We start from the raw sequence: 12,100 nt of genomic DNA, 5'->3' as shown, positions 1-12,100 counted from the left end.
TGGAAAAAAATTAATAGGTATAAGCTCCAGAATAACTCGAATTTTAAAAAATTTTGAAATTTGTATTTTTTCCTAGTTATGGACCATAAATTTGTAAAATGGGCCACCATTTTTCGAAGGTAGAGTTTTTTGTGGAGTTAATTTTCTATGGTCTGTAACGATAAAAAATTACAAATTTCACAATTTTTCGAAATTCAACTTTTAAAATAGGTGGCAACCCTGTTCATAATTATTTCAATTACCTAGTTCCCTTAATTCCATTTGAATTTGGTTTTTTTAACAGGTGGCAACCCTCATTGATGTAGTTTAGAAATGAAGCCTTTTCAAAATCATGTCGATTAGTACGCAGTGGCGCTAAAGAATTCTGCAATATTTACTCGATATTGATATTTACAATGGATATTTGCGAAAAATTGGCTTTTCATAAATTTTTTGGAAATTGGGCGTGGCACTGCCCACTTGCATATATCAAATATGTACACAAAGCACCTTATCAATTTGAACCATATTGCGCTTGAAATGGGACGAAAACCTCGCCCCCCTAAATAACTGCCGGAGTATTACGACTTTGAATATCAAAATTTTGTGCCCAGTCCAATTCTTGCGAGTATTTATTAACATTTTAGTTAAATATGTTATGAATTAAAAATGCTGTTAATCACATGTATCCGACAATCTTAATTGCACAATTTGACCATTAAAAGAACCATCAGCGTCCACATAACGTCAAACTACTTACCTCGATAAAACCTCAAATGTACATACACATTTACAAAGCAGAGGTATGCAATAAGCTTTAAATATATTATAATTTCGCAGCTGTTCACATATTGTGGAATTATGTTTTCTTTTTGCATTTTTCTTTTATTTGCAGCACATCACTTGTTGCTGCCTATATACATAGGTACGTACGAGTTGAGCGCGAGGTAAGAATGACCTATCGCCATTTAATATACAAATATTCAATTGAACTCACTAAATGCTGATATATTTATGTACATATGTATAAAATTTTCAATATGAACGTGTAGTTGTTATTTGCTTTGCGTGTTAGACAGTGATTATTTACTTACTTAGCGAACATGCGAGTACTACTGGGCGTATGAGCAACATTCAATCAATGCATTCAACATTGTCGACACTTGTCGAGACTTCCAAGTTATGAATAAACAAAAACAGATGTGCGTAATTGTAAAATGACTTTCATGCTTGTTTACATATTTAGTCGGATGTATGTATGTATGTACATATGTGCGAATGTAAATGGGGAGTGAAGTTTTTAAACAAAGTTGGTGGTAAAGTGGAGCGTTCGCAGTTTGACCAAAAATAAAAAATAAAAAAATTAATAAAAAAAAGTTTTGCCGCTTGTTGTATTCCATTCTAATGATTGACGCTGAGTGTTAAGGGAACAAAAACACTGTCTATGCTGTAGGCATACAATTTATGCATTTAGTGCACTTTCAGGTTATACTTTCTAACAGGGGCGGAAAATAATCATTATTTTTTAAATTTTAACCAAAAAAATCAACAAGTGGTAATCGTTGTAAACCAGTTTTCACTTATGTAAGTTTCAGTTTTACACTTAAGAATAATGATCATTCAAAAAAACGCAAAAGCTATACCAGCGCGATTTCCGTCGTATCCCTCTGAAAAGGATCGAAGGTTATTAGTCAATTACCTTGTGCCTTCTACTTAACACGTCCTTGACAATTTGTTTTGAATATACATACATATGCACGCGTAGTGACCTTGTAACATTGAATGTACCATATTTACAAACACATATTTCTCCTTTTATGTAAAAGTTTTTTATACTTTACACACTTTCTTAATGACTGCTATGTATTCACAAGTGGCTGAAAGTCAATCTGAAGTCAGCATTTCTTTTATGATTTCGAGCGCTTGTCAAGCAAAGTACACATAATGGCCAATTACAAATGTTCAAAAGTCAAAATATTTATTTTCATAAATCTCTTACTGAAAACATTTTCGTTTACAAACAGGAAAACATTTACATATTTATTTACTATCTCAATCTGTATCTCAATCTGTTATATCCAATGCTATTAGAATTATGCTGATCATTTTCGTGCTTATACTCAGATGGTTATCTTAATCCAATCAGTCCCGATATTTCCTTTTCCTGACAATTCTCGGATACAAATACAAATATACATACATACAGTCAATCAATAAAGTTTAGGTACAGAGAGTTTTTTGCAATACGGGCAACGGGTTTTTAAGTATTTTATTTTTAGCTCATTTATAAAAATATAGTTAATTCTACAACAAAAACTCCAAAAATCATAGTTCCTAACCTTGCGTAAATTTTCATAAAAATGTTGCGCTTTTTAATTACACTCTTTAGAAAAAATTAAGTAAGCAGTTTTTTGGTGCATTCAATTTTAGTACAGTAGAGTGGAAGTCTGGGGAAGCTAGGACTTAACATTGACTTTGGACAAATTTTTTTGTTGAGGGTGTCGCTTAATTTCTCGATATAAAAAAATTAGCGATCATTATTTTATATGGAGAAAATGAGCGACACTTTCAACACAAAAATTTGCAACCTATGCACAAATATTGCATTTGATTTGTTAGTAAAATTTATTTTGAATTTCTAAACAGGTGGTAGCTCTATTTGTAAATATGTTCGAAATAAAGCTTTCTTAAATCTATCTCTTTTGATAACCATCATAAAATATTTCGATGAATTTGTTGTTAAACTGGTTTTTGAATTTCGAAATAAGTGGCAAGTTTTTTTTTTATATTTTCAAAATAAAACTTTCTTAAACCTCTCTTGCTTGGAACTCATACTAGAATATTTTGTTTAATATTTTTATTAAATATGTTTTCAATTTCGAAACAGGTGGCAACCGTTTTTTAATATTTTCGACATAAAACTTCCTTAATAAGCCGCTCTCGTTTGATGTCCATATTAAAATACATATTTTATTTAACTTGTAATTAACTCACTCACAAACTTTCACCTTTACATAAATAAACTTTATATTAATAAAAATATAAAACATATGAACAGTTTTATAAAGTGATATTTTCATACAAATTTTCGATTTACAAAGCATTGAAAATGCTCTTATGCAAACGTCAAGCTTTGAAGTTCTACTTATATTGTGCCTTGATTGGTCTTTGTATTTTGCAAAGTTTATTGTGCTAATTTTGAGTAAAAGTTGCTATAAAAAGTGCCTACGAGCATCTTAGTGTGATAATAACCGAAGCTAAGTGAAAGTTTTGTGATTTTTGTGGTTTTTATTAAATTTAATTAAATTTCACTAGCTTACATCTAATCTTGCCGAGTCATTTGTTGTTATCATTGTTGTTGTTATTCCTTTGTAGTTAACTGAGATCGTTTCTATTTTTGCACATTTCTTTTTGCTCTTTGTGTTTACTTCGTTTAGTTTTTCGTGTCACAGCTGTTTGCGCTGCGTTTATTAAGTGTCACATCAGCTATTAAATTGTTGTGCGTGTTGTGTTAAACTTATTTTGCTTGTCTTTTTATTAACAAAAGTGTTATTAAATCTTTCAATATGAAGTGTGATCTTGATAACTGCCAAATCAAAAGCGAATCTGAACGCTACTTATCGTGCTGGCTCTGTGATGGTATTTGCCATCTAAAATGTGCTGGTTTGACAGGAAGAATTCTGCACGCTATTAATGATGGCAAAGGTCTTCGCTGGTCTTGCTTAAAGTGCAGGTCAACCGAAGTTGATCTCTTTAAGTTATTTAGGCAAACCAGAAAAGAGTTTTCTGAGGTAGGGAGAGAGTTGGCGGTACTGACCGAAAAATGTAAACATTATGAAAATGTATTTAAATCTTTTAAATGCTTAGATACCGTACAATCTATGAAGGACATTCATGTGTCAAAACGTAAGCGTCTTCATAGTCCGCCTAATGAAAGAACCGTTCCACGTCAGAACAATCTTCCGAATGACTTAATTAATCTTTCTTCTCCATGTCCACAGACAACGGAGTTATCTTCCTCAAAAGAACATATATCAAAGTCTGCTTCTAATAATAACGACCCTGCAGTATCTTCCCCGTCCCCCGTTGAAGTTGTGGCACCGCCATCTAATCTTCCAACGCTTACTCTACCCTCAATTAGTAACTCAGTTACTCAACCCCGTCCGCCGGTAATCGAGTCTGATACTAGGATACTGGTTGTGGTTCCCCCAAAGAAGTCTTTATTTGTATCTAGATTTTCGAGGGATACTTCCGAGGACGATATAAAGTTTTACATCTCGGCCAAAGTTAAAACTGTCAACTTAAGTATCAGAAAATTTAATTTTAAATATGAAAGAAATATTTCTTCATTTAAAATAGACGTAAATTTAGAAAATTTTGACATGCTGCTTAGTAGTTCTTTTTGGCCCTCCGGAGCTTTCGTTCGTGAATTTGATAATTTAGCATATATATAATTTAGCAAATATTCCCCGTCAGAATACAGAACCAAAAAACTGATTACTAAATCTGCTTTAAGTATTTATTATCAAAACGTAAGAGGCATAAATACTAAATTAACGAATTTATATCTTAAATGCCTTGAATGCAATTATAATATAATTTCTTTGACTGAAACTTGGCTCAAACCTCACACTTTTAATTCAGAGATTCTTTCAAATAATTATCATATCTACAGAAAAGATCGGGAGGACAGAGTCGGCGGTACCGTACTCTTTGCCGTAGACTCTTCAATACCATCTGAAGAAGTTAGTCTTCCACACATTGAATCTGCAGAATTCAAATGCATTCGTGTTCAGGTTGGAAGGGGGTTTACTTACTTAGCTCTATGCTATATTCCTCCCCGATCTGACTTATCAGTGTATTCACAACATGTATCTTTACTGAAATCAATTAATTCAATGATTAAACCCTCTGATTCATTGACTGTGTTGGGTGACTTTAATTTACCAAATGTATCATGGAACATCATTGACAATGATATTGTTCCTTTCTCGTCTAGCGCGTGCAACAACGTATTTTTAGAGGAGATGGCAGAACTCTGCCTGAATCAAGTTAATGTACTTCGCAATAAGTTTGGCAAAGTATTAGATCTTGTTTATGTTGATGATGCATCTAAGTCGGCTGTAAATAAATGTGACCCACTAGTTTTGCCCGAAGATGTCTACCACCCTGCTATTGAGATATCTTACAAAATTATAAACGATGGTCAAAATTGCGATGTCCAAACATACGAACCAAATATTCGCTTTGATTTTTCGAAAGCCAACTTTAAAAAAATGAATAAAGAATTGTCTAAATTGTCGTGGCCTATATACAAAGAAAAAGTTGAGCAAAGCGTTGCACATTTTAATTGTACTGTACATAGATTATTTGAAAAGTATGTGCCTCAACGCATGTGTGTTCCTGAAGAACAAACGCAGTTATGGTTCACTAAAGAACTGAGAAACTTGAAAAACAGAAAGTCACGTTATTTTAGATTACACAAAAAAACCGGCTTACACTCATACTATGTAAAATACTCACTTTTGCGTCACATGTTCTTTGAATTAAACAAAAAGTGTTATAAAGATTACTTGTGTAAAATCAAACGACGTATAATATATAACCCCAAATCATTTTATGATTTCGTAAACTCCAAGCGAAATGTACGGGGGTTTCCTTCCGCCATGAAGTATCAAAATACCGTCTCTGGTGATAATCAAACAATTTCTAACATGTTCGCTCAGTTTTTTAAATCCAATTATTCCACTAACTCCCAAGCAAACTTTGACTATCCTTTTAAACTAAGTCCAATTAACTCAATACATAACCCTATAATATCTCCCGATGATGTTTTAGTTTACCTGAAGTCCTTAAAGCAGTCTTTTAGTTATGGTCCTTACCAGATCCCCACTTGTTTTCTTAGAAATTGTGCTGATTATCTCTATGAGCCGTTAACAGCTTTATTTAATTTGTCTCTTAAAGAGGGCGTTTTTCCAACTGTTTGGAAGGAATCGTTCATAACCCCCTTACATAAAAGCGGTAGCAGGTCTTCAGTGGAGAACTACCGGGGCATAACTAAGCTTTCTGCAATTCCTAAATTATTTGAAGCAATTATAACAAATCGGTTGACGCATTCTATCACTTCAAGCATTTCATACAGTCAACATGGATTTTGCAAGGGCAAATCAACTTCTACAAATTACTTGAATTAACATCCTATATCTCAAAAGCATTTAGTGAGAGCAAGACTGTTGATGTTATATATACTGATTTCAGTAAAGCATTTGACAAAGTGCCACTCGTTGCTCATCTATAAACTTGATCTTCTTGGTCTTCCACCTAATTTTCTACGCTGGATCTCTTCATACCTCTATGATAGATCACAAAGGGTATTGTTTAAAAATACTATCTCTGACGTCATTGATGTTACTTCAGGAGTCCCTCAGGGTAGCCACCTAGGCCCGATTCTGTTCTTGCTTTTTATAAACGATATTTCTACAGATATAAAATTCTCCAAAATTTTAATGTATGCAGATGATGTAAAACTTTATAAATCGTACGCTTCAATTGAAGAAAGGTCTTTGCTACAATCAGACTTAAACAGCATGGCTTACTGGTGTAAAGTAAATCTTATGCCTCTAAATCTTAAGAAATGTAAAGTAATGTGCTTCTCGCGAAGAGCTGTTCTGCCAGTTTCTTATATAATAGGTAACCATAACCTGGAACAGGTATACAATTTTGTGGACCTTGGTATCACAATGGATCCTAAGCTTAATTTTAATCTTCACATTAATGTGACAGTCAACAAGGCTAAAGGTGTACTTGCATTTGTGAAACGATGGTCAAAAGAATTTAGTGACCCTTATATCACTAAAACCCTGTTTACAACATTAGTTAGGCCGATTCTGGAATACGGCTCGGTGGTTTGGAATCCAAGGTATCAAATTTACTCAGACAAGATAGAATCAATTCAAAAACAATTCCTACTTTTTGCTTTAAGAAATTTCCGATGGGATTCTCAATATAGTCTTCCATCTTATACGAGTCGCTTAAAACTTATTAACCTTCCTACACTTGCCAGTCGCAGGGAAATGCTTGGTATAATTTTTATGGTTAAATTACTGACAGGCTCAATTTCAAGTCCGTCTCTTCTGGCTGATGTAAGCTTTAATGTTCCCTCACGCGTATCAAGACACTTTTGTCCCATATTTCTGAAAGCTTGTAAAACCAATTTTGAATTGCACGACCCACTCCGTTGCTTATGCCAGGATTTTAACTCTCATTCCAGCACGTTTGATATATCAGATCCGCTTTTCAGCATTAAGAAAGCGATACTCTCCTCTCTCAATAAGTGAATTATTGACATAAATACATAAAATCAGCTGATGAATTTAGTTCTGTAGCTGAACAGTTTTAGATCTCGACACTTAACAAACTGCTGCCTATCGTGACTCGGCACAAAAATTTAAAATATTGGTTCCGTACGTCAGCGGACTGCGCCCCTCGTGCGGATGGGCGGGAATGGAGGGTAAAAACCGTTGGGATATTATTATTACTCAATAAAAAAATTTCCTAACAACACCTCTCTGTAACAATCAAAATGGACAAATCTGTACAAATGTACTCATTGCAAGCGCTCCTTTATCTTAGAGTACCCCATACTCCATATAAAATCTCAGTTTTTTATCCTCAAGGGAATCATAAATTTGTTCTTCTTTTTAATTCTTCTGATTGATTTTACTTTCTTCAATTTTACCCTTTGATGTGCGAACCGTACTAAAGCGTTTCCATTCAGACTGACAGCAGACTGGTCACTTTTGCCTACATATCTCACACTCTTTACTCAAACCTCGACATAAACTTTGCAAAGCACTGACCATAAATTTGAGTAAGTAAACACCTTTTCAATAGTGAGAGCTTAACCAGCGCAAGTGTCAAACTGGCACGCATTCATGCAAACACTCATATTTACACACAAATGTGTATACCCTACAGAAAAAAATTATCAATTGATAAAAAAATAACCCAGATGTGGTTAGCTTTTTTGCGGTATTTCTATAAAATAAGCTACAAAAAGCTAGCTTGAAACTAGTTGACAAGTAGTGCAGGAGTAATGAAGGAGATTGTTTTCTTTAAACGCGTTTCTATTTAAATATCATGCACTTCGCAAATACTTTTTCAAATTGAGGACAAAGAAAAGGAAGATCGAAATTTTGAAGTTATGTCTGACGGAGTTCGAATATGGAACCACCTACAGCAGAATATGGAAACAAATATGAAATGTAATAAAATAAATAAAGTAAATAAAAATAAAAAAAAATAAAAATAAATGTTTTTCCTATTGATATTTTATGTCCAAAAGTAGTTAGTTGCATCAAATGCAGAGGTAACCAGCCTTGACTACATCTAATGCAGAGGTAAACCACCCTTGACTATTTCGCGGCCATCGCCATAGAAATATAGTAACCCTTCGTCAAAGAAAATATACAGATAATAAGTGACTTTTAGCTCCTTGCTAATCAACTTAAAGTTAGCTTATAGTTAGATACATTCCCTGCAGGGTATGGATGTAGCTCGCACAAAATACAGTTAAATATATTCATATATATTTACATACACACATACATACATATGTGTACAAATACATATATTATAAAATGTGAACATATTTATGAGCAAATGTCATCATAGTTATTTAGTATGTGAGAATTTTTACCTTTAAACACCCTGCAAGGTATTCTACACATTCCAGTAATTTAGCTTGTCGAAAACTAATTTGGAAGTGACTAGTTTCCAACTAGTCTATAAGAGATTATGCTATATATCTCGCACAAAGAATGCAATTTACTTCGGAGGATTACCTGGATTAAACCAGAAAATAAGAGAGCAAATGATTTCACGCCTATGATGGGTTCTAGCAAAGACGAAGATGGTAACAGACATCCAGAGTACACTTGAGATAATGGAGATAAGACTCCTCAATACTTTTTGACATAGTGACAATAAAATAAACCTAGACCAATGTATAGTTAGTATTGAGGCTTATGTTCTTCCACTCGACTAGGAGGAAATGAGAGCAGCAATAATGTGGCTTAAAAACAGCAAAGGGCCTGGGGCCGGCCGAATACTGGCTAAGCTGCCGGAGGCGAAGAGGGCGTGCATGTGCCAGCTGTTAAGCAGAAATTCGCCGGATGAATTCGTGAATACAGTGCACTTTTGCTAATCTACATGAAGAGAGATTCCGCCGTTTTGTGTCAATTACCACGGGTTACAACTTTATAACATTTGGTTTAAGATTCTATCGACGAAACTGTGAAAGACTGAGTCACCTCAAGACGCAACTGATTTGGCCATGTCAGCGCGGCTTAAGGCCTGGTAAATCCATCATTGACAAGATTTTAATAGCACGTCAAATCCTGGAGACGACACTAGATTACAAATCTACACACTCCACATTTTTTCGATTTTAAAGACGCTTTTGACAGCACGAAGAGAAGCTGCCTTATGATGCCATCTCTAAACATTATATCCTCACAAAACGGATACGTCTGCGTAAAGTGACGCTTACCACAACTTTTAGCTTCGTCCAAATTGGATAGAGTAAATTGGTTACTTGGATAGGGAAATTGGTTACAGTACAGAGACAAGTTGTATAGAGAAAGCGTTTAATAGATGCAAAGCTCAAGTGCTCGGTAGATTTTTTTTAAGTGATTAAAATTATAATTAAAATTAAAATTAAAATTAAAATTAAAATTAAAGTTAAAATTAAAATTAAATTTAAAATTTAAATTTAAATTTAAATTTAAATTTAAATTTAAATTTAAATTATAATTATAATTATAATTAAAAATAAAATTAAAATTAATATTAAAATTAAAGTTAAAATTAAATAAAATAAAATATTCTCAGTTCTTGTTAATAAAAATCGGTTAAGTAAAAATTAAATTAAGTATGAATTTTCCTAAATTTGGAACCCATAATTTAGATCCAGTATTACCAATAGTACTTTATCTAGGGGAGTCTTCTTAGGAATTAAGAAACTTTAATCAAGCCTTGAAACCCTCACAAACACATTGTTACAGTCGGGTCTATATAACCGTATCTACCTGCATATGCGTATGCCTATCAGGTTAAGTTAATGTGACGGTCAGTCCAAATGACCAACTCACTTACACCTTGCGAGTCCATTGTGATACCACTGTAAAATACCGGAGCCACGTGTATTTCTACCAGGCTTAGTGCAGGCGAATTGGTTAGCACTTCTAGCATTCTGTCAATTCGCAACTCTTTGGGGAATCTTCTTACAGCAATAACAAAAACTTTGGAAAATTCTGCAGCAGCTAGTAGCGACTTAATAGTTTAGACACGAATTGGCTTGGCTAGTATCGAGTAAAATTTCCTACAGGGATGCCTGTAGTAGAGTGTGGAAAAATTTTATAAAAGGATACTATCGGATATGTTTGTATGTACATATATGTATGTATATTTATGTACATTTGTATGTGTGTGAATGTAAATATGAAAATATATACTTAAAATGCAGTTGGGTTAAAGCTCAACGAACTGCTGTCCATTTGACCATTCGTTAGGTTAATATGCAGCCAAAGCAAGTAAATGGATTTCATTTAGAAATTGGCGGTCAAACGAGTGACAAGTGAAATTATGAAATTGAACAACGAAGCGTAGGCTAGCGCGTGTGGAGAAATATAAAACTAATTAATTACAGAAAAAAGTGAAGAAAATAAGCAGTAAAGCTATGTATGTAATTAGTGTCAGGAAAAATAAATTTAATTGAAAATAGTTTATGAAGTAAAACGTGCTTGGATTTCCAATTAATTAATTAATCCCAACGGCTTTTTACCCGCCATTCCCGCCCAACCGACACGAGGGGCGCAGTCCGCATGACGTACGGAACCTTTTTTTTTTTTAGTTTTTTCGTGCCGAGTAGTGGAAACAGGAGTTTGTTAAGTGTCGAGATCTAAAACTATTCAGCTACAGAATCAAATTCATCAGCTGATTGGATATGCTAAAGATAGTATTTCAATTATTGAGAGTGGAAATAATAGTTTTCTTTATAGTAAAAATCGAGTCCGATACGTCAAACGTGCTGGAATGACAGTTAAAATCTTGACATAAACCACGGAATGATTCGTTTAGTTCAAAATTAGTTTTGCATGGCTTTAAAAATAGAGGTCGAAAGTGTCTTGACATTCGAGAAGGAACATTAAAATTTACCTCGGCCAGGAGGGCCGGGCTATTAATCAAGCCTGTCATTAATTTAACGATAAATATTATACCCAGCATTTCTCTACGACTTGCGAGTGTAGGCAAATTTATGAGCTTTAGACGACTTGTGTAAGGGGGGAGATTGTAATCTGAATCCCAGTTAAAATTACGCAATGCAAAAAGCAAGAATTGTTTTTGAATTGATTCAATCCTTTCTGAATGAACTTGGTAGCGGGGATTCCAAACAATAGATCCGTATTCTAGTATAGGTCTAACTAAACTGGTAAAAAGAGCTTTTACATCAATTTTAAAAGATGAAATATCGCGATCGTATTTAAAATTAAATTTACGAATAAATACATCTTTAGTTCTAATTTTAGTCGATATGTATGACTTTATATCATCCGAAGAAGTATCTTTAGCACATCTAGAGACAAAGATTGATCTTCTCGGAGGAATTACAACCAACTTTTTGGTAATGATGTCTGATGTGCGGGGCTCCGAATTATTCGGAGGAACTAAGTTAGACAGTGGTGTTTGAGATGTTGATGGCAACACTGTTAAATCAACGGTTTGACTATTTTTAGAAGTAGACCTAGTGGATATGGCTTTAGAAATCGGAGGCTCCAATGCCTGAGGACATGGAGAAGATAAATTAATAAGTTCTAAGGACTGGGATGGAGGATTTTTTTTACTAGAATCCGTGGCTGTCTTTTTAGGTGGACTAATAACATGCCCACCTTTATTTTCTCGGCTATCCTCAGAGTGTGGAGGGTCGTCGAGACAAGTGAAAGACCTAAACATTTTTTCGTAATGCTTAAATTTCTCAACAATCGCCGACATATCCTTCCCGATCTCAGAAAAAACATTTCTGGACTGCCTGAAGAATTTAAATAAATCAACTTCGGTTGAT

The 12,100-nt window shown here is 34.0% G+C and overlaps 1 protein-coding gene and 1 pseudogene across 1 annotated transcript in view; both read right to left on the bottom strand.

Moving 5' to 3' along the window:
• LOC118741102 overlaps positions 1-12,100 on the bottom strand; it is a 104,713-nt gene that overhangs the window by 51,887 nt on the left and 40,726 nt on the right. The gene's annotated exons all lie outside the window — the stretch shown is intronic.
• The window catches only part of LOC118741499, a 27,681-nt pseudogene that overhangs the window by 15,244 nt on the left and 337 nt on the right, over positions 1-12,100 (bottom strand).

This window comes from Rhagoletis pomonella, unplaced genomic scaffold (assembly GCF_013731165.1).
Source record: "Rhagoletis pomonella isolate Grant_MI unplaced genomic scaffold, Rhpom_1.0 Rhpom_scaffold_00006, whole genome shotgun sequence".
Lineage (NCBI taxonomy): Eukaryota > Metazoa > Arthropoda > Insecta > Diptera > Tephritidae > Rhagoletis > Rhagoletis pomonella.
The sequence above is the reverse complement of the archived record's forward strand: the minus strand, read 5'-3'. Positions and strand labels throughout refer to the sequence as shown.